The following is a 27414-nucleotide window of genomic DNA, read 5'->3' on the forward strand; positions in this document are numbered from 1 at the left end:
GCTGAAACAGGTGAAAGGAATATCCAGGATTAGAAAATTCACAAAAGAAGCTGAAAATATATCTTAACTCAACTATGCAAAAAAAAAAAAAAAAAAAANNNNAAAGAAAAAGAAAGAAAAAAAAAATCCCAAGTGAAGAGCTTTATAGTCTTTCTCATCTTCTTCGCCCATTTTCTCACATTGCCCAGAATCGCTATACTCCGTTAGAAAGAAGCTATGATGAAAAACTCCTTAGAACGATCCAACCTGAAGGAATACTTCCCACTTCAATTTTCCTAACGAATAAGATAATATATTTGTAGCTGCTTTTAAATTATATTTCTCAAAAGGTACACTAGATAGTTAGAAAAAGATACTAGATCTGACTAAGCAAAGCCTGTGACTCTGTTGCAGCATTTATTTTGTAGTACAGAAAGTCCCAAGCATTTTAACTTTATCTCCTGTCCTGTTCCCATTAATGCTAGTAGGATTTTAGTCAGCAACATCATTTGAAAAAATAGCAGGCTGTTTGTTTAAGGGAAGTACCTTTGAGTACAGTGGAACAGCTGTTTTACTATGTAAAAGAATATTACATAGCAATTTAGGACAGCAAATAAATGGTCATATATTCTGCCCTCTTGACATATTCTTTCAATGACCTAAAATGGACTTAAGCCAAAACATTACATTTTTTGAAATCTGTAACATCTCAAGATTACAATCAGTTAGCAATGTAGAACCTACTTGCATGTAAGAATTGACTTTTGCACACAGAGAAAGAGATGCAACATCTTAGGCTTACACTCGGCAAAAACCTTTAATCAGTTACAAATGTAATGTAATTGTTAGATTACAATTCTAATTACTTACAATCTCTTTAAAAACAGATTCTATATCAGGATTCATGGAAACCCTGTGTCACAGGACAAGCAACGTCTAGCTACTCTCACGCTCTACAGGCCTCTCTATTTAGTAGGCGAAACGAGCACGAAGCCCTGTATTTTTATTATGATAGTGTTTGATTTCTTCTTTCACTTCATGAGCCTTAGTAGCATAGCCTTAGTTTTTGGAATTGAGCTAATAGATTGTAGTTGTGGTACACAACATTTCCTAGCATCATCATGTTAAAATCTGGGTTTGCTACTTAGCTCCCGTGATAAAAATAAAAAATGCACTTTACCAAGCAACACTTCAGCCTTGCTTGAGAGATGGGAGAAAAGAAATTCATTATATTAATGTAATGACATTTCAATGACATGTTTTGCTAACGAAAGATATTCAGAGGCTTTAGGCCACTAAAAAATCTCTTAAGGAAAACAAATAATAGTATGAAAATTTGTTTATCCTACTTTRTTAATGTGTGTACCATAAAATATTTTTTGAAGACCTTTCCCTCCTGCAAATTAGTTGGAATCCCAGAATACAGACTGACTGAGGAAGAGATAGAAATGAAGAACTCCAGAGTCCACTAGAGCATTCTCCAGAGCTCTAGTGGGCAGCCAGGAAGCTGCATCCCTAAGTGTTGCTGCCTGCCACATTATGCCTGTGCTGATGTTATGGATACATTGCAGGCTCTAGTAAAGCCTATGTCTGACCACTGGAAACAACCATGGCCTGTGAACCTACATTGCATGTAAGAATTGACTTTTGCACACAGAGAGAGAGGTGCAACATCTTAGGCTTACACTTGGCAAAAATCAAATCTGCAGCAGGAGTCCCAAGCAATCTGCACTGATCCTGTATTTTGTTTCCTCATTGTTTCAGTAAGATTATATTTTTGTCCTACTTAACATCTGCAGATGGGGAGACTGTAAGGCAACATCCTCCCTCCTCAAGTGTACTAGGAAGCAAGAGGAAAATGCACCTCACCCCAAATTATCTGATGTATTTGTCATTCAGTGGGAGGATGCTTTTGTCAGAAAAGAAAAATTTGCTCAAAAACAGCATATTCAGGGATATATGCCAGTTTCAATAAACTTCCATGAACCATTTTCCTGCCTGCTGTGTCCAGGCTTCAAGTTCTTAGACCCTGACCTAACCATGGCTCTCCACAGGGTGATGACGAGCTTGGGGCCTTCAAGATGAAAGAACTGCCACCCAGTCAGCAAATCAGTTTGTCTAAAAAATATTTCTTTCTTGGAAAAAAAATTGTTTTTCACAGGAGATTTTAAGTTGATGCTGTTATTTGAAATATATTGGGTTTATTTCTTTTTTTTTTATTACTTTTTTTAGGAAAAACAGCATCAGTTCAACAGTTCTTGACTAGTTTGCTCCATAACATGATAATACTCTGAAAACAAATCAGTAAATCCTTTCTAACCCTCAATATAGGCAAGATAAGATGAGGTGTCTCCTTCTTAGGAAAAGGGATCAACTACAACTCATAGGTCAGCCATTGGACATACCACAAATCAGACTCCTGTATATAACAGTTTTTATTTTCTCTGGCCATTGATAAAATGTTGATATTTCTGCACCATTATGCCTTCTAAAGCATTTTTTTTACTAAAAAGAAGTACAGTGATGATACACATCAGATTAAAGTCACTATTTGAAACTAGAAACATTTACTTGTCAYGGACTGCCCAGAACTAACAGTAGGAAGAAATATAATAACATCAGTGCAAACAAAACATCTTAACAGTGCTGTTAAAGCACAAGATTTAAAATCAAGTCTTTTCTTGCTTGCTTTTCTATCTCCATTTGTTTCAGAAAAAATGGCAAAGGGATAAAAAATGTCATAGACCTGAGTTTCTGAATACTAAGAAAAGCATTCCTCTTTTCACCTTTCTTGAAGAAGCTTGGAGAAGCCTGTACATTCAAACATCCAGCCTCAGACCAGACGCTGTTTAATAACTATTACACGTTGTGCCAAAAGCTAAATGCTCTTCTTTTGCTGCTCTTCCTGTGTTTCCCATTTAAATTCTTTAGGCTAAGTCATTTCCCCAGGAAGGTATCTCACTAAAGTTGTTCTAATTTTCATCTCCCTGACTTCTACTTTATACTATTACATACTTGTGTGTGTGTGTGTATTTCCCCATCCCACTTCCATTTTAATAACCTCTTTCTTCTCTCCTCCTTGGCAGAATCTGGTCTGACTTCCCTCTAGTTATTCAGTTTTACAGTGCTGTAGCTACACTGAAATTAAATGATGTTTTTATACAACCAACAGTGAGATAAGATTATGATTTAACAGAAACTGAGTGACTAATACTTTTAATTCCAGAAATGCACATGAGAAAAAAAAAATTACTCCATACCCAAAGTGTGTTAAATATTAAATCTAAATAGAAATTTAATGATAGAATTTGCATAGCAATAGCACAAGTTTGGACAAGAAGCATATGAGCCCTCCTGTGATAGCTCTGACATGGAGAGTCAATTTTAGGAAGAGAAAAATAATCTATTGTCTATATTCCCTCAGCCTGCAGTCTTTCCTCTGAACCTCTGAGATTCAAAAGTAAGGCCATAACATATATCTTTATATTGTAGCTATTTCTTCTTCAAGAGAAAAATTGGAAATGTCTCATCTCCTAACAAGTAGATAACAGCATTCAGAGTGCTTAATGACAAAAGTGCTAAATCTCATCTTCTCCTCAGAGTTCATCTTATAATACATGTAAGATTAATCATTTACATTCCTAAACATAGTTTTGATGGCACACGGTTAAAAGAAAGACAGTGACTTTTCCTGCTGTAAAATGAACGCTAATGAGACCCAGCAGGGCTGCTGTATGTGCAATGATTGAAAACAAGGACAGAAGGCAAAGACCAATCACATGATCTTCAAGACAAACAGAAGAGATGAGCTAGAGAGAGAACTGAATGCTGTTAATAGTCCCTGATAATTTGGTCAGTTTTCTTCCTACATACAGAAATATTAGAAGCCAAAAAAAGTCATCCAGAATCATCCTATGTTTCTTTTACTACATTCCTTTTGACACAAAACCTCAGGCCAGACTGGAAGCAGACACTGACAGAAGTTTGGCTGTCAAGAAAGAGAAAGGTTTGGAAACAGCTACATAACTGTTACTCATCACATTGAAAAAAAACTCCTAGTACCAAGTAAATATTGCGCAATGCCAAATGTACAGGGCACACTTTTTTGACTCAAGCAGACCACTGAATTTTGTACTGATGAATTTTGAATATTTAATCACAAAGTCAAATATGAAACATAATTGGCAATGTTTAGAAACTATCTGAGCAGATAAGTTTTTTTTAATTTTTTTTTTAAATTTTACTAAACTTCCTATGTAAGATGCTCAGTTGGAAAAGACGGGTAGGATACAAAAGAAAGTCCTCCTGCAAGAGAAAAAGACCCAAGTTGCCACCTGTAGAGCAGTAAGTGTATTAGACTTATAAATCTGATTGAAGAGACTAAACGAAGATGATGCTAGGGTTTTCTTCATATGTTTTTTTCAGACTTGGAAGAATCCAGCTGAAAAATCTACAGAAAGCTGGAACGTATGAAGAAAACCACTAGTGCTACTTCACTTTAGATGTGATCGTGCACACCTTAATAATATCCATTAACAGAAAGTTTCTAACGTTCTAAATGTGTAGAGAATTTTTTTTTCTAAAGCTATGAAAATGAAGCAAAATCTAAATTCTAATTTCACATTTGCACTAAAATTTTAGTTTTGTTTCCTATGAAAATAAGGATCTGAGACTGCAGCTTTCACTATTTCTCTCTCCGTTTGGACACTGGCCAGATTCAAGCAAATCTGAAAGAGCGACAGAACCCCCAAGTTAGTCACCTTCCTACATGCAGTGTAACRCAGGACATGTGCAACTCAGTCCTTGGACATACTTTTTGGCTACACCTCTGCATATATGTCTGTCAATCTCTGCAAGTATAGCACAAAAGCAGCCACAAAACCACTCTTCTCTTTCACAGAAAAAAAAATTGTTTTCGCCAGTCTTTTATTCCACTTTATAAGTAAGACAAAAACAAACCAAACAAACAAAAACCCCTCATGGCTCTAAGGGCAATAGCCAGCCTCTGTCTTAGATTTCCCATAAGGCACTACATGATACTAAGTAAGTTTTTTAAGTGTTGCTCTTGTGTTATTCACTTTGAGATATGCAGATTTGTATGGTAATCAAGCACATCTTAAATTTTATTTCTATTATATAATGAAAAAGAATGTATTTATTCTAACTGCTTCTTTATTGTTGCCAGCAGAACTAACAAAAAGGACAATTAAAATGATGATTTGGTGCACCAGTTGGGACATTCCAGTCAGTTAATTTTCTTTTCCACAGTAAGTTCAGCTTTGTGAATTTCCACAATGTAAAACCATTTACTCTTCCACTGAGTAGGAATTTCTCATCACAATATCCCTGTGGCATAGTTTAAAGACAATYTCTATGGTAAAATATTCCTTTTCTCTATTTAAATGAAGTTAAAAAAAGGGATATAAAATGGCACCATTTCCATCAGCAGCAGCAGTAAACATAGCAAATTTTGACCTCAGCATGACTGCAAGGAAGTTTTTTCGGTTCTTACCAGGACTTCTCATTGTCTGGTCCAAACATCAGGCACTTCTCTAATAAATTATCAGCAAAGAAGTACAACTTGACAAATGTTCACTGATGGTTCTAGAAGTAAAATTATAGAACAGATAGAGTTATAGCCATAAAATAAAGAACAAATTCACTCAAGATATGTGTTCATTTTATACCTTCAAATAAGTTTGCAAAAGTAGGAGTTTCTTCTCATAAAAAACCTTCAATTTTTAATACAATGGAAAAACATATATGCTGGTGAGGGGAAAAAAAAAAAAAAACACAGTTCATTAAGATGAATCATTGTACACTGGTTAATAATGCCKCAATTCAGATCAATATAATTCCTGAAAATTGTGCATCATAAATCATTTGTTTCATACGAGCAGCATTTATATGGATTTATCAGTATTACCAGAAGAAAACAGACATGTATTACTCTGTGGTTCTACAACTTATATGCAAGCATGTACTACCCAAAAACTAGAACTATAGCCAGCAGCAATACAAATGCTACTACTTCTAATGCTATAGTGGACTACTTTCTCTAAGAGTTATCGAAACAGAAACGAAATTATGTCTAATGTGAACATACTACATTTTTCTTCTTCAGGGATCAAGAATTTGAACTCAGTTGTTCTGGATAAGTTGTTCAACATATTTTGGGCAACACATATTTTGGACAAAACAGCTAAAATCCTAAGGAATACCTTGGAGGCCATAAAAGTCAAAAGAGCAGACATTCCTTGAGAATGGCAGAATAAGATGTCTGTTTCCTTTGACCATTGATTTGGGATTACATACATTCTGATCTTTCATATATGCATACATAAGTATTATACTTATTTTCCAGTATTCAGCATGACTGGACTGTCAGGCAATCCATTTGACATTGACAAAATTGCTAGAGTGAAATCTTGCATTCTTTAGCTTCAGGAGAGATGAGATTTCACATGTCTCCCATCTATTAGTGATCAAACTGGTACAGTTCCATAGAGGCAGGTCTGGAATTAATAAAATTTTAAAGGGAATAGTAACAGTTCATAGTGTTATGAAATATTCTACTGAATTATATTTTAAAGACATTTTGATTTATCAAGTTGTAAAGAAGGGTAAAAGTCTGAAAAGCTAAGAATTTTCTATCCAGTTCTATGAGATTTTTTTAGTCAGGAATAATCGTAGTTTTTTAACTCTAACCCTAACAGATCACTGCTGTTTGAATCAACATTGTTAATTCCTTTGATTTTACATTAGTGATAATATAGTTCTCCAAATATAGCTTTTATTGAAAAGGCTAGAGATACAAAATAATCCATCTCACGTGTTGATACCTGTCGACACATGCCCATATGATAAATTTGGGGATTTTTTTTCCTTAAATGCCTTAACTCCCTCACTCTCCCAAATGCTATTATTATGCTCTCGTCTGCGTGACTGAACCCAAGACATATTCTGTATCCAATCTGAGGAAGGCAAATTTCAATCTAAAATAATGGAGGAATAGGAATGAAATGTCACAGGATTTGCAAAAATTTAGTGAAATGTAATATAAAAAATACATGCTGCCTAAAGTTGTATTGAACAGATTGTTGAATGATTTCTACACCTGTAACAGGTATATATGCGCATTTTAAGTATGATATATAATGATTATATTCAGTTATAAAATGGCCACTGTGTCAAACTATCTGATTTCCTGAAAAAAAAATTACCCTAGGAATATTTTTTTCTGATATGTCACTAGTTACAAATATTACACAAAAGATATGTGCCATTGTTGTTCTGGTTTAAGAAAGACTACAGTAGAATGTTTCATGTTCAGAGTAAATGGGGTAAGGAAGTGAGAGCAACATCTGGATGCACAATAGAATTCCTTTGGATCCCTACACTTCATTGTTCTTCACGTCCTTTGTGCAAGAGAGAAAATGCCTAACACATGCAACTGAATTAAGTCCACCTATCAGGCTCATGCTTCTTCTATAGCTAGAAGCTATATATACTCAGTAACTAGAAGCTATATAGCTTCTATATGCTTCTATAGTGCTCTCCTTTCCTTTTACAATCTCTCCTGACTCTTGTTTAGAGTCTGTGGTTGTCTGAAAAGGCCTGAAACATGCTTCCACAAAGTAAAACCACAGCATGTGGTCAATGCTCTGGAAAGGGAGAGGATGCTAGAACCGAAAACCAAATAAGGGGACTTTCTTAAAGACAACTCACCTACCTCTTCCCATGACATCCCATTTCAGATTTAAGGTGTAACCTACTTCCTATTCAACAACTTGGGACAGTTGCTTGGCCCAGGCCCAACTAGTTGTTTCAAAACCATTTCTGAATTTTTCCCACAACTTTCACACTTGCTTAAAGCCATTGAGTAACCTTCAATAATCTTTTGCTCTCTTTTTCAAGGCAGCTACTCCTGAAAGACAGTTTGAATCTCTTCATGCTACCTGATGGAGATATATTAATACTTCAGACTAAGTCAAACAATTAACTGGTAATAAATCCTAGCAACAATAATCATCCTTGCTTATCAGGCTTCATTACTCAGAAACAAGGCACTCAGCATCTCTCTCCTACTGTCACTTCTGTTCAATTTTGGTATATATTTTCCTTAATTCCAGATGGTGTAAGTCTGAATTTAGTTAAAAATCATATCTTGTATTACCTTTAAATATCTGTGCTTTACCATGTACTGACACAGCAGAAGGAAACAAGGTGCTCCTCTGGTGGGTCAGTATGTTTGTGAGTGGAAAGAGAAAGTGAGAGTGTATACTAGCAAAAATTCTGGGCAGATCCAGTGAAGCTATTGCAATTTATTCTACCTTTGTATCTGCAAGTATGCTGAAAGTGTTACCATAGGCTCTAACAGACATTTGATACAGGATTAAAATAAGATAGTGGAAATCACCATTCCTTGCTATCCATGGCACATTCACCTAATGCAAGGGTTTCTTGTGTGGCCCATCAGAAGCCACAGCTTTAGGCCTGGCAATATTAGTAGAAATGTGGTGGTCCAGGAGAAAATCAAACTTCTCTGCCACAAGAACAGCAACATCTGTCAGACAAGCGGAGAAGCTGATGGGCCCATATAGCTTCAACTTTCCTATTATTATCCGCTCCTGGTTGTTTATCTGAGTCCAGTGCCATGATTTTTACCCCAGAGTGGCAATACAAGTATTCTGTAACTACAAAAATGACCCATTTGGTGGCATTTCACAAATATTATCTTCCAAAAGTGTTACCAGTCTTTTTACAATTAAACTTCAGTCATCTGTGTTGAACCTAAACTTAGTATGATCTAACTTAACCTTTTAGCCTGGACTTTACCACTTTTAAGTTATTCTTCTAGACATTATTTAAACCCCTTCTGTGATTCATAGCACATTACTCCACACTTTCATTGGTTTCTAAAGCAAGATCCTAAATAAAGGCCAAAAAAACACTTCAAACAACTTAATCCTTCCTAGAAAGGGCTGTTAGCATTCAAAGATGACATTACATCAAAAGCAAAGGTTAAACTCCAGAAGGTATTCTTTGAATGAAGTAACAAAAGCTCTATTATATCCTTTGATCACTTGAGCTCACCTATAGGAAATGTTACACCTTTTTATTAAACTGTTGAATTGTCTTTGCTATACAAAATGGAGACATTCTTGACAGGCTTAAAGTCATTAACACCTCTAAAGAATGCTCAGTAGAGCCTATAATACTCTCTCACATCTATGCATGTTAGAACAGCAACTCTGTAGTTTGCTAACATGCCAGATAGTCTTTCCTCTTGATATCTGTGTAACAAATTTATTGAAAAGAGTGAAATAATAACATATTGGCAAAATTCTCCATGACACAAATGTTTACGGTAAAACATTTGATGGCTTACAGATGAAAAAGCCTAACACTAAATTAGCATACTTACCAGTTTACCACAATACATTTCTAGAATAAATCACTAGTTAATTACTACCTACTACTTACTTACTACTTTGTAAGCACTAATTACAAAAATAAAAGTTTGTGGTTTTTATTAGTGCCTGGCCAGTATATTTATCACTGCCCATTCCAAGATGCTATATACCCATACATATATGGGTATATATTCCATTCATATAGCACACATTTGTAGATATTCTCACACAAATAGACATACACACTCACTTTCTCTCCTTCCTCATATATAGACATACTTTTATATATATATATAGATTATATATAGATTTTATACATATATATATATATATATATGCATCAAAGTATGGCCTAGTAAAATAAGATTATAGGTGAATACTACATCTTTGGTTGCTCTTCTTTCAAAGATTTTGTTAGTCATTTATTTTATTTTAGAAGTAGTGGCAACTATAAATGTACTTTTTCTTATTTTTTAGAAAAGGATTTATAAAGAATTTCTGACAATCCAGACTGCTATTTAGTTCTAATATCTTCAGCAATGAACAGCTGAAAGTTATTTTTCCCCAGCCTCTGTAGGTCCTTAGTTTCTTTTTATTCCTCTAGTTCTTTCACAAAGCTCAACTCTTAAACAATATTTATATGAAAAACTAACATTCCTACATGGGTGCACTCTCTCAGACACACAAAGAACTAGRAGCTGAGTTTCCTTTTCTTCTCAAGTTGTGCTCTATGTGCATTATTTCTTACATATCACAGAGTTTTTGAGTATTTCTAAGACACTTTATACTTCAGGTTCTGAGACAACTGCTGAATAAATATTCCTATACATAAAAGCCTACTGCCAGACCATCTACAATATACATTCAAAAAGAATTATTACCTAGCAATGAATGCAGCTAAGAAACACAGCACAAACAGCAATCAAGTCTTAATGATGGTAGGTTTTAAAATAAACTTATATCCTATAAAAAAGTACTGCACACACTCCCTGCATAGTTGCCATAGCTTTACCCACAAGCTAATGTAGTCACCAAAAATGAAATTTATATTCTTTGTTTGTACTTGAACTATGATTTTCTTAGAGAACTCTTGGCCTATTTAGAGATAACTATTCAGTGGAGGGTTTCAGTGAGTTTCTGGATCTTAATCCTGTTGCCTTGATTAGTCTCTCTCTAATGATTACACAGTTTGATTGCCTCAGAGGGAGGTGGAGAAGAATGGGGTAGAAGAATGGGAGCAGTTTGTTTAGTCCCCATTAGCTTCTGATTACAGGAAAAACAAGATAGTGTCATGTTGACTGAGTTCATTGGGGAGGAAGACAACATGCCTTGGAACAATTTTGTACAATCAAGAGATTTGAAGGATTAAATGTAAGCAAACCATTTCTAAAACAGAAGGACGAGCAATATGTTTTTAAATGGTAAACACTGTCTCATTTTTTTGACTCTGTCAGTCTACTAAAGCTGTAAGAACCAGTGTAGGAATCAAGAAGCTGTCTCTACCTGTTTCTCTGCTGAGTCACATGAAGTAGATTTAAGATTGTTATGCCTACCGTACTTTGTTCCCTAAAGGTTTATTCATCTCCCCTGCTCCTAACTGAACTTGGTAACAAAATCTGACTCARTTCTGTATCTATGAATTTTCCTGCATGTTTGGGTAACCAGAGAAATGAGTGAAAGCTACTTCACTTGGTAAACATTTTCCATCAACAGTTTCTTCTCAGGTTTTGAGTGATTTGGAATTTGCATTCTTCATAAAATTTTGAAATGGCTTTCATAATAGTTCACCTGGAAAAAGAATTCACAGAAAATTTCCTTTGAAAGAATATACTGTGCAAAACTGAGCTCAAGAGATTTTTCATTTTTCTATTTTTGATCCTGTCCCAAGTTAACAAGTAGTGTTTACCTTATTTCATTTCACAAAAATAGCTCATTATTTGCAGTGACAAATGGAAAATGCCTCTACTTTGAATGGCTTCAGTTTCTGAGTGACAGTTTCTTCTTCTTCCTAACCATGCTGCTGTGGAATGCAGGCAGCAACTTCACTCCACCTGAAGAAGCCATTTTTCTGCCCTGCAAGAGCTTTGACCTCTAGTATCAGAAAAAATATTCACACTAGTGAAAATATATGCATTACCATCCTTCTTCCCCCAAAGGAAGGGGAAAGCAGTTGTAATTCCCTCTATTTTATGCAGGGGCACCAGAAGCGTGCAGGAGCTGTGGCCTATTCTCACAATATTAAAATAAAGATGTTAAATGAAACCTTGTAGGGACTTTATGCAATAAGTTTAAGACAATGTATCATGTCAGTAGAAATCAGTAAGGCAATATTTGTAAGAAAAAAGAATATATTTTATTGCATGAGCGCATATAACCAGAAGACAGAAACAAAAAATGCAGTAGCCCTTTGTTTTAAAGCATACTGTCAGCCTATGTAACTATACCTCCAATCAACACAGAAATAAAAAACCTGGGTCTTAGCAAATTCAGAGACCTGAAAGTTTACAGGTCATGTAGCTATGTGGGCTGAAGGCCCAACCGTAATCTGAGCTGTACCCAAAATGAAGTTTTGATTTGCTTCTAGTTTCAGATACCCGGTCTTCACTCAACAGGGTGCATCTCAGACTAGCACTCCTGTAAATATGAAGTAAGTACAGCTCTTTACATAGATCTTCCAACAATATCTAAACTGGAGGTCAGTGAGGTATTGCACTTTTTTTCATTAACAGCAAGAATCCAAAGTTTACTCAGCTCATAATACAGAATAAAGAACGTGGAAAAAAAATAGGAGAGAGTTTTGATAGAATTCTCAGCACTGAGCTTCCCAAATGCACACACTTGTCTGGTGGGAGCTCAGCCTCCTTCAGAAAAGGAAATATATAGGCTGGAACTGAGTTAAGGTTCTGAAAAATCAGCCTAACATGGATATTCTAACAAAATGTAAGTGGTTATTTTCAAATAGTTCCCCCAAAGTTGGATTATTTTCCAGATCATTTACTCCGTGACCTCAGTAATAAGTAACAGAGTTTAGCGATTCTTCTGACACATTATTCATCACAATCAGAAACTAGAAAGTCATAGCACAAAAAAAGTTTGTTGCCCTAGGCTTATTTTAGCTTACTGTCAGCTCAGTCTGTTCCAGTTTCACTTGTAATAGCTCCCTCGCTGAACTTATGACTAATGACAATAAAATATTAACAAAACAGTTCTGCTTGGTGGCAGCTCTAAAGAGAGGAATGAAACCTGTTGTTGTGTTCTTTCAGCCCATGATATCTACTTTTGTTCCCATTACTACCATATCATTTTGGTTCATGAGCGCATCAGTGACAGTAGTGGCACCATATTCCTCACCAGTGTGAGAAACAGGCCAGTATGTTCTCATCAACCAAGAGAGAATTTGTTTTCCTGTACTGGCTCATCTTTCCCAACTCAAACTGCTCAAAATTCTCCAGCTTTCTCCAGCTTTTCCTGCTTCCTCTCTGATGTTCCCAGAAGTTACTGGGAGCATCCTAGTAGCATACCTACTTTTCCTCCCTGATCTCCATTCATACTCTATCCTTATAGCTTACTAGGATTCACAGTGCCTCCAGTGATGCTTTCCGGATAAGCCAACTCACTCCCCCATCCAGCAGCAGAGTTACAAGGTTTGCCAGTCCTCACAAGGCATGTCTATGAAATGGCCCCCAAAATATCTGCCAGATTACATTTTCAAATTAAAAAATATATATTTTTATTTGCTTATAATTATTGTTGACCTATAATCACACCTATAGGCCACAGCTGAGATTGAGCATTGTCTCTAGTCATGGTAATTAACTGCCCTAAATGCAGAGTTTACAACATAAATAGGTATGTCAGTCCAAAGATGAAGGAAGTAGATACCATAAATCTTACTATTTCGTTTATTTCCAAGCTGCAGCTAAATATGTTTAAGATCATTGGCAAATGCAGCAAAGTTTTCAGGCAGTACTATGAGCCTGATGCAGCACAAACGGCAAAATAAGTTTGTATCATTTCCAGTATTTTACTTCCTGTTTTTCATAGAATTATAGTCTTTATTTGTTCCTGCTATAGCACCTTATGAATTAACAAAGGATCTACTAACACATCCCTGCATATTTCATTCAAATGAACTGTGGTAAAGCTAAGTTTGGGGTTTTTTTAAAGAAAAACTGTAAAGATTACGTTTTAATCCCTTGTGTAACGTCACATGAATGCGTAACTTTACAGGCAATCTTAGAATGAGAACAAAGAAAATTAAATAAAACTAAAAAAAAGCAGGCACTGACCTTTGGCAAACAATGAGGTTCAGTTTTACATTTTCTCAGCAGCTTGTAGCCCATCATTCAAAAAGTGCAACAAAAAAGCCAAAATAAAGAAGTCTTTAAAATCCCTTTTGCAAACTGTGTGACAACATTAGGTGAGACTTGTGACAACACAGTGATTTGCAGTTGTTCTAATGTCATGGCCCCCATCTTTTCAATTTATTTAATTTGTTTTTGCAAGCTTTTGTATTCTGGTGCTTTTTTAATGCTAACACCTATTGACTCCAGYGTGTAGTATCCCTTGGCACTATGATGGTGTTATGATTCACATTACCACTGGCAAGTTATCTCCTGATAACTGTGTAATTAACTTATTGCATAATTATCATTGTTTCCAGTACCTTGCTATATGATTCCCACCTGGATACTGCAAAGTAGCATGTGTTGTTTTACATGGTCAAACTATACAGTGTTTGAAGGTTTGTGGTCTTTACATTGTCTGGAGGGCTTGCAAGTCTTTTCATCATAGCTGGGAGACTGAGATATGAGTTGAGTCAACCTGAAACGACCACCATACATAAATGGATGATGGCAATATCTCTAACCTCCACATCAGAATAAGTCTGTGAAAAAATAATAAGTTCTTATAAGTAAACAAATAAATTCTAGATACATGGAAGCTTCTATCAGTTAGGAAAACTACACATCAAGATGTACTAAACATTACATATGTCCACAGCTCACTACTACTTTAATTTCTCTGATCTAGATGTTTCTTTTCTATGTACTGCAGTTTCCACATCTGTTTCACATTGTCTCTTCTTTTCAATCCACTTCCTCCTTTTGAAGGTACCTCCTTCATTTCTCTGATGATGTTGTTTCATTCATCATTAAAATTTTGAGAAGGATTTTCAAACACAGGGTTTTCAAGACAATTCAAGATGAGACAAACCTGATCTTCCTATCCCATGCTCTTTTACAGAAACTATAAAAAAAAGGTGTCGTCACTAATTAACTACAAAGCCAGTACATTTTAAACTTCAGTTGCTCTCAGTGAGAACAAATAGTATTTTCTTCATTGTTCTTAGACCAATTGCATAACTTTGTTCCAGCTCTGTTCAATTTTGCTAAACGCTTAAAGGAACCAGGAACTCATTTAAGTTAAAGCTGACAAATTTTCGTATTGTCTACATGGTACAAGCATTTAATTGCCTATAAGCAGACCAAACACTGAAACAAGTGGTGGTGGTATCTGCACATTATTAGCAGGGGCAGAGGTAGGCCAGATCTGCTGGGGCATATGGGAATTATTCTGCTTTGATTATCATGCCAGTATGCAATACAGTCTTTGCTTTAACTTCCTGGGCTGAAAGCAAGGATTACCTAGTCTAACCTAGCCTTTTGAACTTCTTTGAGAATCCAGAATGAATGACACTGGCTCTGACTACATTATTGTTATATGTAATATGTTAGAATTGTGTCTAGATTCAGATGAGACTGAAAGTACTTTTCCCATTGAAGAGTTCTCCACAGGCCAGGAAGGTGATGTTCACTATTATTTTAATATCTGCCAAACTGCAGTTTTGATATTAATGGATTATTCAGGTCAGACCATTTCTTAGCATTTTTTGGTATCATCCTCTGTGATATTTATGCTAATTGCCAAGTGCTTTCAGTGAACCTAATTTCCAGCTTCAGTGAATAACATCTACACATACAATTTAAAAAGTAGAACACCTAATTTAAACAGAATATACATAAAAGTTTTTTTTTTCCCTCTCTCTTTTGCCTTATACCACTACTCTTAAGCCTGAATCAGATAGGAAATATATGCTTGTTACTGAAACAAAAATCCACTCACATTCGAAGTTTAATGTTACTCAACTTTCCATACAATGACTTCAATAATGCTTTATCTGCTTATTATGAGTGTCCTTGACAGAATGTTTATGAAGTAAATCATTTACAGAAAAAAATCAGAGATGGGGGATGGGATGGTAGGTGTGTGTATATATATATATATACATATATATACATATATTAATGTGTGTATGTGTACACACAAACAGATACACACTTCAAGTTGAGTATTTTCTAGTCCAGACATTTGCAACTTCTCTTTGCAGTCATAGGAAGTTATTATAACCTAGGCAGGGACCTCAAGGTTTCCAGATTCAGTTATGCTCTGAAATTCTTACAGCTGTACGAATTGTTCTGAAACTCTTAAAATTATAAAAACCATTGTTGTATAGTCTTTTGCTACCTACATTAACACAAATATCCCTATCAAACATAATCCTACTCAGTATTTATGATGAAATCATATATCCAAGCAACAAAAACTTTTCAGAAAGTTATGGCTCCATTCAATTATTTACAGCAGCTGGCTTAATATATACTCTRGTATGACTTCTTTCTTAACCTCTTAAAGAAACGTAATACTGCAGATCACTGTCTAGCTCCTTAAAACTGCACCTTGAACAGTACCTTTGTAGTGCATTAATCTTTTTACCCCTTGAGGCACACTGAACATCAATTACACAGTGCTGTTGCCCAGAAGTGAGATCTATGAGCTGGAACTGAAGGCAGGCTGCAGCCAAGGCATCTCAAGCAGCTCCTTAGCAATCCATCCTCTCCAGGACATGGGGGCAGCACTCCTCCAGAAAGCCATCAGCACATAATGCAGTGTTTGAGTGTATTTCTGGCTAAAACTAACTTGTAGCACAAGGAAGAACTCGCAAATCATCCTGACCTTCCTGACTCCATGCAATTTGTTGCTGAGGAGTACAGAATATCAAGTTGCTTTGAAAGGTCCACACAAAAGGAGCAAAAGAGGATTCTTAGAACTGCTCTGGATTTCTCAGAGCATCATACTTGGCAGGAGGATAGACGGTAAAAAATACCACCAAACTAGAAAGGGAGTATTAATATTACTTAAAGATCAGACAGGCTGCTTTTAGGGGGGAAAAAAAGGGAGGTAAGTCAGCTAAAAAACATGGTATGAACTCCCTGCTATGGAGATTTCCTACCAGTTCCAAATACAAGTGAGTTTATAGTCATTCCTTCTACATAATAAGACACCCATGGAAGTTATGTTAACTGTATGTTTCCTGCATATGTTCTGCCAGTTATCAAGTTTGTTCTTAAAGCGTACAAATTAAGATAGTAAGAGTCTCACTGTTTTAGGAAGCAGAAATCAAAAATACGGAGTGTTCTTATGAATCTCAGTGACCTTAAAGATAGATGGACCTGGCATCATCACCTTAAGGTTGTCAGGTACTTCCTATTACAAGACTAGCTGCTTACATCATGAGTATATGTATGCTTTTCAAGCAGCTACTTGAAATTTCTAAACAGCTTGCTTTGATGATATGACATGCATTTCTTTGAAAGCTCACCAAAGCAGCCAGTTCAAGTAACTTAAGTAACCTCTAAACACACTAAATACAGGATTATTGACTGAATAAGGATAACAATACAATGAGAGACATGCTAGATTAAGATAGATACATGTCCTGAAGATTTTCACTCACATGTCCTGGGGCTGAAAAAAGTGAATTAACTAGCCAGGAACAAACACTGGTGACAGACTCCAGAAGAGTTTATTAATAACAGCTTTTTAATGCTCCCTTGATATTTCTGCTAAAGCAATTTCAATGGAAGCAAATGAAATCTGGATCATTGGTGTTCAATATTACATGTATTCTGATAGTTATGGCACACTTAGGGAACTATCAAAYTCAGTATATAGTACTGGATGATTTCTTTCTTCAGGAAATATTGAATACACATCTTCCTGTTGGAAATATTTTGTTTAGGTTAGTATGTACTACCTGCTCAATTCCTCGTGTGAAAAGGCTTACTCTAAACTTCTTAGCAATTCTTGTTTCAACTGAGATCATTGCCATCTTCTGGTTTTTAAGACATATTCCTATTTTAGAGATATCTTTTGAAATAAGGAATACTCAATTCTAGCTGAATGTGTAAAGGCATAAGCATTTTGCTAATAACAAGATAGAACACCTACTACTGTAAAAAATTTGACTATTGTCTGTGACAGCATAAGACAGGTGAAGTGTCTGACCCTGCTCATAGCGATCAGCAGTTTTCAGACACAGTAAAAGTTTTAGATACCAAAAAGGAGGCCATTGATCTGTGGGCCTGCCCAAAGTTTTTCAGTAGCATACACAAAATTGAATTTAAGATAACGAAAAAGTAACTTATTTTGTTTTCATGCATGGGATGGCAATTTTTTTTTCAGCAAAGCCAGTGCCATCTTCTACTCTTGCTGAGTCTCTGCTTAAAGCTGGCCCCGGTTACTTTTGTCTACCATTTCCACTTTTTTCTTAGTTCACAGTCTCTAGCTATTTTAAATAGCTGAACAAAGGTAGTAAACATTTAGAAATTTACTTGAATTATATAACCAAAGAATTAAATACAGYAAATAAACATTTACTTCAGTAAACCAAAGCACTACACAGACTTTAGCTCTTCCTAGATTATGTTGTTTTCGGTTATATTTTCAGTATGTTGCAGCTGCAGAAGCTTGCTGTGCTTGTAAAATAACTTTGCACAGTCACAACTTTTATTCAAGAAGAAAGAAGCATCAGTTGAAAMTGGGTATTTTGCAGGCACATAAGAAGACTTGAACCTGGCTGGCACTGCTAAGGTAATTACTGATTTTAGTAGAGCCAGGAGTGATTCCTTGTATTTTAGCAAATAACTGAGAGGGCTGGAAGCATCTTTCAATAATAGAATAGTATAGGAGAGTCTCWGCTCCATTAGATCTTTAACTTCTAGACACCTAAAGCTATTCTAAGGTACGATGCCTCTATAGTTAATGGATGGAGATAGACATCTCCAGASGGTGTTTCATCCCACCTGTTTTAGATGTACACCAAGAAAGAACTGCCCTTGGGAGATGCATGTTTTGCCATGCTGATTATAGAGAGAATACAAATAACTGGTGTGTTTAGATTCCCAGCTTTCAGAGAGCTGATTTTAAATAGATATTTGGAGGTAGATATTTTATAAAGTCTTGTGATGTCATTTCCAAAATAAAAATAAAAATGTATAATAAACAAGTTCTATATTAAAACCACTACATTGGCACATGAAAAGGTAGCAATGAGTCTCTCCTAAAGCCATTAACTTTTCATTAATATGCTAGACATCCCTTACTTTGTCAGTCAGTCCAAGTACAGCATTTCTGTTATGCATCTACAGCACCACAATAGTTGCAGGAATGTTTAGAGCCTTCATATACAGGCACTTTTATTGAATTTTCTGTGTTTAAATCTCATAATGCCTTACAAACATTACTGAWTTTCACTTCTCTGTGAGCATAATAATATTATTATTTCCTGAATAGCTGTTGAAACTACAGCAGTACATATGGAATAGAATCTAATATTTGAGAACTACAAATATTCATTCAATATTCACCCTATGAATGTGAGTACAAAACAAAGAATTCTGAAAGATGTTTTCTGACAGAAATAGTGCTTGAGCAGCAGTGCCAAAATTATAACAATCTCTGTTTTGTGCAGCCTGTGAGACATGACAAGTATCATATAATAAGAGATTAAAATCAGACATACTAACATGTTTTAAAATATATCAAATGAAGAAACACATTTCTAAGGTAGTTTGAAGTATTTAAGTTTGCAACTTAATACACTACATTGTCTTTTTCATCATAGTACAGTATGTATAGTATGTTGAATATATGTCATAAAACTGGAAATTCTTTCTGGAAACACGATTTCCCAATCTTTTACCAAACTTTATTTCCTGAGCATAGTGTTTATTAGAATAAAATTCAAAATTATTCCTGAAATCAACATTTTTCAATAGTCTACTTGTACTCATTAGAAAACGCCCTTTCAAAGGTGTGAAAAAAAATTTATACTTGTATAGTATTAGATAGACATGTATTCTATTCATTATATGATGTGCATGTATATAAATACATATATATACACACACAGATGTACAGAGGAAAAAGCCAGTAGCGTGAAATGTGCATTGAAATTTTCAAAAGATTGTCTTTTATTATTTTGATCATTGAGAAATGTCACTAGTAACTTTCTACAAGCACATAACTCACCAGGAACAGAACATTTCAAAGACTATTTTGTGAACTTGTGCTTACAGGTTTTAAAAGTGTCTTGTATTTTGAAAAAGAAATTTAATCACAGTAATATTGACTAGCCTGCAATGCTTTAGTCATTGAATAAAAACACAAAAACATTCAGTCATTTAGCTGTTTAATCCTTCTCACAATAAAAACATTAAAGTTTGTTTTCTATCCTACCGTTCATTTTTAATGGATATTCATTGTATATACATATATATATATATATATATATCATTATATATACCTATATATATCTTTATGCACACATATGCACATACACAAAGAAATGATTGCCTCTCTGCAGTATTTTTCAATCTTTTAATCAAAGAGTAGATTATAAATAACTTTATCATTTTCAATTCACTGTTACAACATTCCCACCTTTACAAATATGTTATCTGTCTCTCCTCCCTAAAAAACATTCAAGGATGTGCTTCTAAAGATCCTTTGTGGTCCAGACAGAGATCCAGGGTCCTCCAAAGATCAATATCTATTGCTTGGAGGCCACCTATCTCAGCAGCAAACTTCAGGCAGGCTAGTTAGTACCAGTGCAATACTATGGGATGTGTTTATAAACATGGTGTCCTCAATGCCCTTCTCCAACAAAAAACTGTGGACTAGGAACTGCTTCTGGATAATTTTGTTTCATGTGTCTGCTTCCTCACCTCTCTGCCCAAGATACCTCTCAGAGTTTTTAGGGAGGGGGACTTCCACAGCAAGAATCAAATAGTTCACAGGAGGCTCCTCTTTCACTGAATGTGACATTTCTTGCCTTCCAGCTCACGGAAAAAAAAGAACAGATAACAAGGGGCTGAAGACTCAAGACAAAGAGCACTAAATATCTGAAACATGCATGGAGTTAAAATACATGGATTTCTCCCTCTCAAGTTAACACTGTTGCAGCCACAGGGCTTTTCTCATCAGATGAGCTTACCTGCTTTAGCACTGCTTTTGGATATCCACACCAGAAATACCTAGAAAATATCTACTAATTATCTGATAAATATGTTTGTTCATGTTTGAAGTGCAGCTTATCTAATTGCCAGTTCACTTCCTATTTTCCTCTAAGGGGTGGGTTTAGTTGAGCATTCTCCCCAAAAGTCTGCTTTTCATGTCAGTAATTATGTGCTTTTCTTGCTTTGAAGGGATATTAGCTCATCTGCCAATGATGCAAACAAAAGAATTATTCTCTACGGAGATTCATACTCAAAACAAAATAGAAGTAAAGAATTTTAGATTTGGGGCTTTAGACTTCATTAAAATTTGCATACTTACTAGAAAGTAAAAGGTCTGTGTTACTGGAAGTGCTCTTATAGGAGCATAAATTTGTAAGGCTAGGTCTCTAACCACCATGTACCTGGGAGTCAGGAGATTCAAAACACACATACATATATCCATATACAAAATACATATTCCAGAAAACATTAAAGAGAAAAAAATTAAACTGCAGATCAAGAATTAAAACAGATTTTGCAGCAACATCATTATACTTTGCATATTGTATATCTTAGTACTTACAAAAATAACCAACTGAAATAAGGCTATTAATTAAAATGGAAAATGTCCTATTAACTTCTGAATTTCAGTTGTGTATGTTGGGCTATGAGGCTATAATCACGTTGAAATAGCTATCTGCCTAAGCTGCGCGCATAGGTTTATTCTATCACAGCTACAGAAAAAAGGAGTACAAAAATTCAACTCACTAAGATCTAAAAAAAAAAGAAAAAAAAGAGCAATACCAGAAGTCTATTTAAGAGATATTTTTTAAATTCAAAATCATCTCCTCCCACCATAATCTCAATAGTCTATRCCTATAGATTTATGTAACAGCAATAAGGTCAAGATCTGTGTGATCTTGAGAGACTGTCTAGAGAGTTTGGTGGGATTTTTGTTGAAGACTGAATTTCACTGATTGTTATTATTCAGTTTATGAAAAGGATCTGTTTTTCCATTATGTTGCTATGCTTACTGTTCAATAGATACCTTCTTATAGAATTTATAAATAAAAAAGAAAGGAAACAAAGAAAACAACAAAAAATCCACACATCTACACTTAGAAATTCAAAGATTTATCCCTTGGAATTTTTTAAAAATTATCTTCCTAATCAGAGAAAAAAAGATCCTGTATGCACTGAAATCCTGAATTCTTCAATTCATATYTATGGAAGCATGCATTTATAATAATGTAAACTATCTCATTTCCATATAGCAGCAATTATTAATTTTTATAATATTGTGATAAATCAAACATTGTAACAGGTATACAGTCCATACAAAATAAAATAATGTTAACATTTATGATTAGAATAGACCTATAAATGAAGGAGAATAAGTTAATAGAGTATACAGATTTGTAGATAGTTACATAAGTTCATTGAAAAGATCCTCCATCAAAGGCTTTTAAAGACTCTAAAATACTGTGGGATGTTATGCATATGCACACTGAGCTGAGCAACTGATTAAAAACAGGAAACTGAGCAGATTTCACTGTCTCGAGTGGTTGGAAATGATGTCTCACAGACAGCTATGCCAGGAACTGTGTCATACAATGTAAAAATTCTGGAAAAGGGATGAGGTGATAAAATTTATTGTTCCTCATCAAGACTGACTGCTAATGACTGCAGACAAACCTAATTATACTGAGTGATAGAATGGCAGATAAATTCAATATAGATTAACATAAAAAAGGAGGAGGAGAACCTTCCATATCCCTTGTGGGATGTTATGCATATGCACACAGGGATGGTCTCTTGACTTCCTGCTACCACCTAGATACAAAAACTTGAGGTTGTATCAGTAATTCCAGGGAAAAGTCAACTCAGAGGTAAAAACAGTTTGTGAATAGGTAAAAAAAAATAAACAGAGTAGGACTCCTCCGCTTTAAAAAGAGAAGACTGAAGGAGATATCTCTATAAAAAGAAATAAGAAATATATAAAGAAATCTCTATAAAATCAAAAGTGAGAGAAGATAGTGAACTGAGGAGTTGTTCATCATTGCTCATAAATATAGGAACTAGGAGCAGAAAGTGAGATTAATAGATTACAAATTCAAAACAACATCAAAAAAGAGAGATTTCTTCAAACTATCCAAAATTAGGTTGTGTGGCTTTTTGCCAGAAGATTTGGTAGCTGCTAAAATTCACATGGGTGGGNAAAAAAAAAAAAAAAAAAAAAAAAAAAGATTAGTAGATTAGTCAAATTCATGGAAGATAAGGCCACCATCATCATTTGTGTATTTAAGAAGCTCCTGCACTGTAACTTGCTGGATGCTGGAAGAATATACTTAACAAGCAATATCATATGCTTTCTTACTTATGCTTGATCTATTGTGGAGTTACATTCTCAAATTAAAACAAAATGTACAAAACCATAGAGCTAAAGTGAAATACAGGACTTAAAGGAACCAGCTTTGGCTATCAAGTCTTTCAAATCCACTAAAATGAATACATACCTGAAATGCACACATCCAGAGAAATGCATACAATTCCTTGAAAAAGCAGAACAAGTAGAATTTTCCTGTACTCTCAGTTGTCCTAAGGTTACAAACTTCATTTTCAGCATTCAGGTATCCCAAGAAAGTTTATAACCACTGCTTTCTCAGCCACTACAGTTTCGCCCCCTAAGTTGTTCCCTCCTCTTYTCTTCATCTTTAATGAACAGCAGAGGATGATCAGTCATACCTCCTTACAGCCCTCATTTTGCTGCTTTAAAAAAGCTGAGCTGTTTATGAAATTAAACTTTTGGACTTAATTAAATGAAGCAAACTACCATTATTTTTATGCATTTTTTAAAGTAAGAAATATTTCATTTTAATGACAGTGTCTTTGCAAACAGTGAGCTGCTTCAGTTTTAATCAACTTGAAGTATGCAGTTTTAATCAACTTGAAGTACGCAGTCTGGGTGCAATAGGAACCGTTAGGGAACCTCTAAATCTGGACCACACAGATAAAAATGTCAGTGGAGCCAATTTCATCAGAGAAAAAAAAAAAAGGAGAGCATTTTTGGTTGATACTTTTGTTTATTACATTTGTTTACTTGTCTTGGGAGTTAATTTCTGGCAGCAAAAGTGAAAATTAAAAAAAAATAATAAAATAAAATGGGAATATGAGAGCAAGAGAAATAGTAATAAAAATGGCATCACAAAAGCATTCCCTGGAGTCAAAAAGGATGAGTAACCAGTTAGGTAATACAGAAATGGAAAACAGTTATAAATAACTACATAAAATGGAATGCATAAGTAGCTGAGTAAGAGTGCTGAGTTGAAGAGTGTTGTTCCTAGAGTCCAAAGGTCATAGTGTGGGGCATATACATAAATACATAATACAATAGATGTAAAATACATTTTTTGTGTGTAGTCCTGGAGATAACTTAGCTTTTCATCTCCTTGTTTCAAYATCTTCATGTCCTGTTCAGTATGTGTGCAATAACTTTTTCAATACATGAGAAATGCAAAAGTTTTTAGGTATTAGCAAGCACTAGCAGTAAATTCAATATCCTGCATATATTCATAGGTTTAAATATTAATTTATCAGGTGAGAATCTTCCTTTTTTAACATTCTTCAGGTATAGCTAGATACCACCCCCTCCATCAGCATATACAATGCAGCCTTCTCTAAGCAAAATATGTTATATTTCAATATCCTTTCACTGARGGAAAAATCATAAGATTGATAAAATTCACAGAAGACAAACAATGACAGGAGATTCATGCATCAATTTTTTTACCATTTCACAGTAAGTACCCTCACACATCCAGACAGAAAAAAAGCGATGAAATAGAAGTGAAACAAAAGTATGTCAATGTCCAATACAACTTAGTAACATAGAAGTAAATTTGTGTTTCTCAGTGGACTAGACTCTTGCCAACACTGAAAACCGTAATCTGACTATAAATTTACCCTTCCTACAACTTATCACTCTCTAGATTAGCTTTTTCTCTAACTAGACTGTCACTAATAATGTTGGCTGCAAACTCTAAAATATGAAATTCAGTTAAGTAAGTTGTCTATTGCTACAAGTATTGCAAAGAACTGCTAGTATTGTAGGAATATATTTTCAATAAAATAGTGCAATTTGATGTGGCTATCTTATTGGAAGATCTGCAATTTAGCCATGGAAGTATAGTATTGCTAGTCGATTAGATTCAGAAATCACAGCAGGTGTCTCACAGCAACCTACCAGTCATATGTTGTCTTGTTAGGGACCAGACCTACACTGAAATATAGTGAGGTGCTACCTCACAAGGATGCAAACATTCAGTAGTAAAGTTGCACACTATAGGAGTCCAGACATTGCAGTAACTTAGCATGGTCTTCAAGCTTTTGAAAACAAGAGGACAAAAGATTCCCTGAGAAAAATAGACCGTTGCACTGTTCCCGCTAGGAACCTTTGTCCCACTCCCACACTCCTTCCCAAGATGAGATCGGCAGAAAGCCAAATGATTTCTCTCTGAAGCACTATGATGAAAAGTGTAAGCAATGCTAAAACCACTTCTTTGATGCTCAGGCAAACAACTACAGAGAAGTGTGAGGAGCCATGGGCAAGCTGAAGGACAGAGATGTTCAAGGTTCCCTGATACTATTATGAAGCAAGCACACTCCTGTACTTTTTACTTCAGTGTAAAATTTGCAAAAAAATAAAGACTCCAGAATAGCCTGCAAGGAAATGCAATGAAACCTCCTCTCCCTTCTGCCCTCTTCCCTTCCTTGTCTCCTTTCTTTGCTCACTCCCCCTTTTTCCCTTCAGCAAAGCATCCCCCAAAATAAAACAAAAGAAGATATGGCTTCTTTTCTTTATTGTGGAGCGGGAGTGATCCTCAAATACCACCACACAAGTGGGTGTACAATGCTTCTTCCCCTGATTTGTCTTATCCTGCCTTCCTTGCATAAGGAATGATATTCATTCCACAGTAACTGATGTAACTGATCTAGCACTAGATGCCCATGTCTAGACAACTGAAATGAGCCAAAGATCTCCACTTGTAGACTTTTATATGGAAACATCTAAATTCAAATTGACAAAGTCCACCCAGAACGTCTTGGTGATGACTGTTTGCTGCAACAGTTAAAACAGTTAATGAATGTGTGTTACAAATAACTGGCAAAATCACTGTCTTAAAGAGCAAGTGACATATCTAATATGTACATTGAAAAGAAAAACATGTACACAGGTCAAATATATTATCACTATTGAACCAACTTTAAGAGTCAGTTAACTCAAATTCTGTACTGCTTCACAACTCACAAAATGTGATCATCGAGACTTTGTTGATATTGTATGTATAAAAGACCTTACCCTGTGTATGTGGAAAGGCAGAGAGAGGAAAAAAAGAATCTATCAAATTATAGGGAATACATAGCAAGTTTACATCACTGGTCTAGTATAAATCATTTAAGTTTTGTGAAAAGTACAAAGCCACTGGTGTAAAATGCAAGATACCAGTAGAGAATATTCAGAATGATTTTCTCACTTTCTTACTTGCTGAAATTTTGAGAGTAAAGTCATGTGTGAAATGACAGGCAATTTTTACAGGATTTGGGGTAAAACCCATAAGAATACTGTACAGTGAGAAAAAGGATGACAAATTTCCAGTTTTGTCCTGAGAAGGTGGAACACAAATCGCTACAGGTATAGACACTGTTGTCCATTCACTTCATGTGAATCTTAACTGATGGTCTGACTGACTTTTATCATTTCACTTTTCAAATAAGCATTGTGATGAACAGGACATGACAGACAGGAAGAGACTGAAAATGGGATACTTTGGCTGACCAACAAGGACCCCACCAAATGATATCAGCAAAGATCCCCAAATATCTTAATAAGCATAATAAGCATATACTAAGCATCTCCACTGAGATTATAGCAGCTACTGACATATCTAGAAAGATGTTTCACTAGGTAACACCAGCACTGGAACCAGTCTAGACACAGCATCCTGAAGTTGTTTGCCACTGATTTTCTGAACTTCTTAGGCAGGTTTTGAGTCTCCTCAAGGTGACTAAGGTTATGCTGTTACTCAGCCTAATTTGCTGCATTATGCCATAGTTATCTTCCACAGTTGATTCCACAGTTATCTTACATATTCCATATACATCGTATGTATTGCCACTAGTTCCACTTTTAAACATCAGTAACAAGTTTCAACTTACAGACCTTGACATTTTTTAATCAATAAGTGCCAGAGATGAGATRACATGTAAGTTCACATTTGTGATTTTTAACCTAAGAGTCCACTGATTTAACATGCAGCTGGACTTACTTAACAACATCTAATACACTTTATATATCCTCAAAAATGCAAGCTATGAATTTTGTGCTGATTTCAAACTGCTTAATTTCTAGGAGTTATAAACTGTTCTGAACATTAAGGATGCATAGGTTTTTTATCATTGAATTAATAAAAACCTTGCCATTGACATGAAAGGAAATACCACCTAGTCCTTAGTGAATATTTAATAGATGGCACTTATAGCATGAGCTGTGAACAAACACTACCTGGGAGAACAGTTTTCAACTAAATTAGGTTGGTTTCAATTAAACAGGTGTTCCGTTAAATCATAGTTTCAAACTTCTGAATTATTTCCATTCAGCTAGCAGAAGATACAGTTTCAAT

The 27414-nt window shown here is 35.2% G+C and overlaps 1 long non-coding RNA gene across 2 annotated transcripts in view; it reads right to left on the reverse strand.

Annotated features, from left to right (window-relative positions):
• The window catches only part of LOC146590573 (uncharacterized), a 31429-nt gene extending 25853 nt beyond the window's left edge, over positions 1 to 5576 (reverse strand). For both annotated transcript variants that reach the window (XR_014896982.1, XR_014896983.1), the window contains exon 1: positions 5492 to 5576. This is a non-coding gene — a long non-coding RNA (uncharacterized LOC146590573). The remainder of the gene's footprint in view (positions 1 to 5491) is intronic.
• Between the last annotated feature and the right edge of the window lie 21838 nt (positions 5577 to 27414).

The sequence above is a fragment of the Rhea americana genome, unplaced genomic scaffold (assembly GCF_003343005.1).
Source record: "Rhea americana isolate MKP2758 unplaced genomic scaffold, rheAme1 scaffold_401, whole genome shotgun sequence".
NCBI classification, from domain to species: Eukaryota; Metazoa; Chordata; class Aves; order Rheiformes; family Rheidae; genus Rhea; species Rhea americana.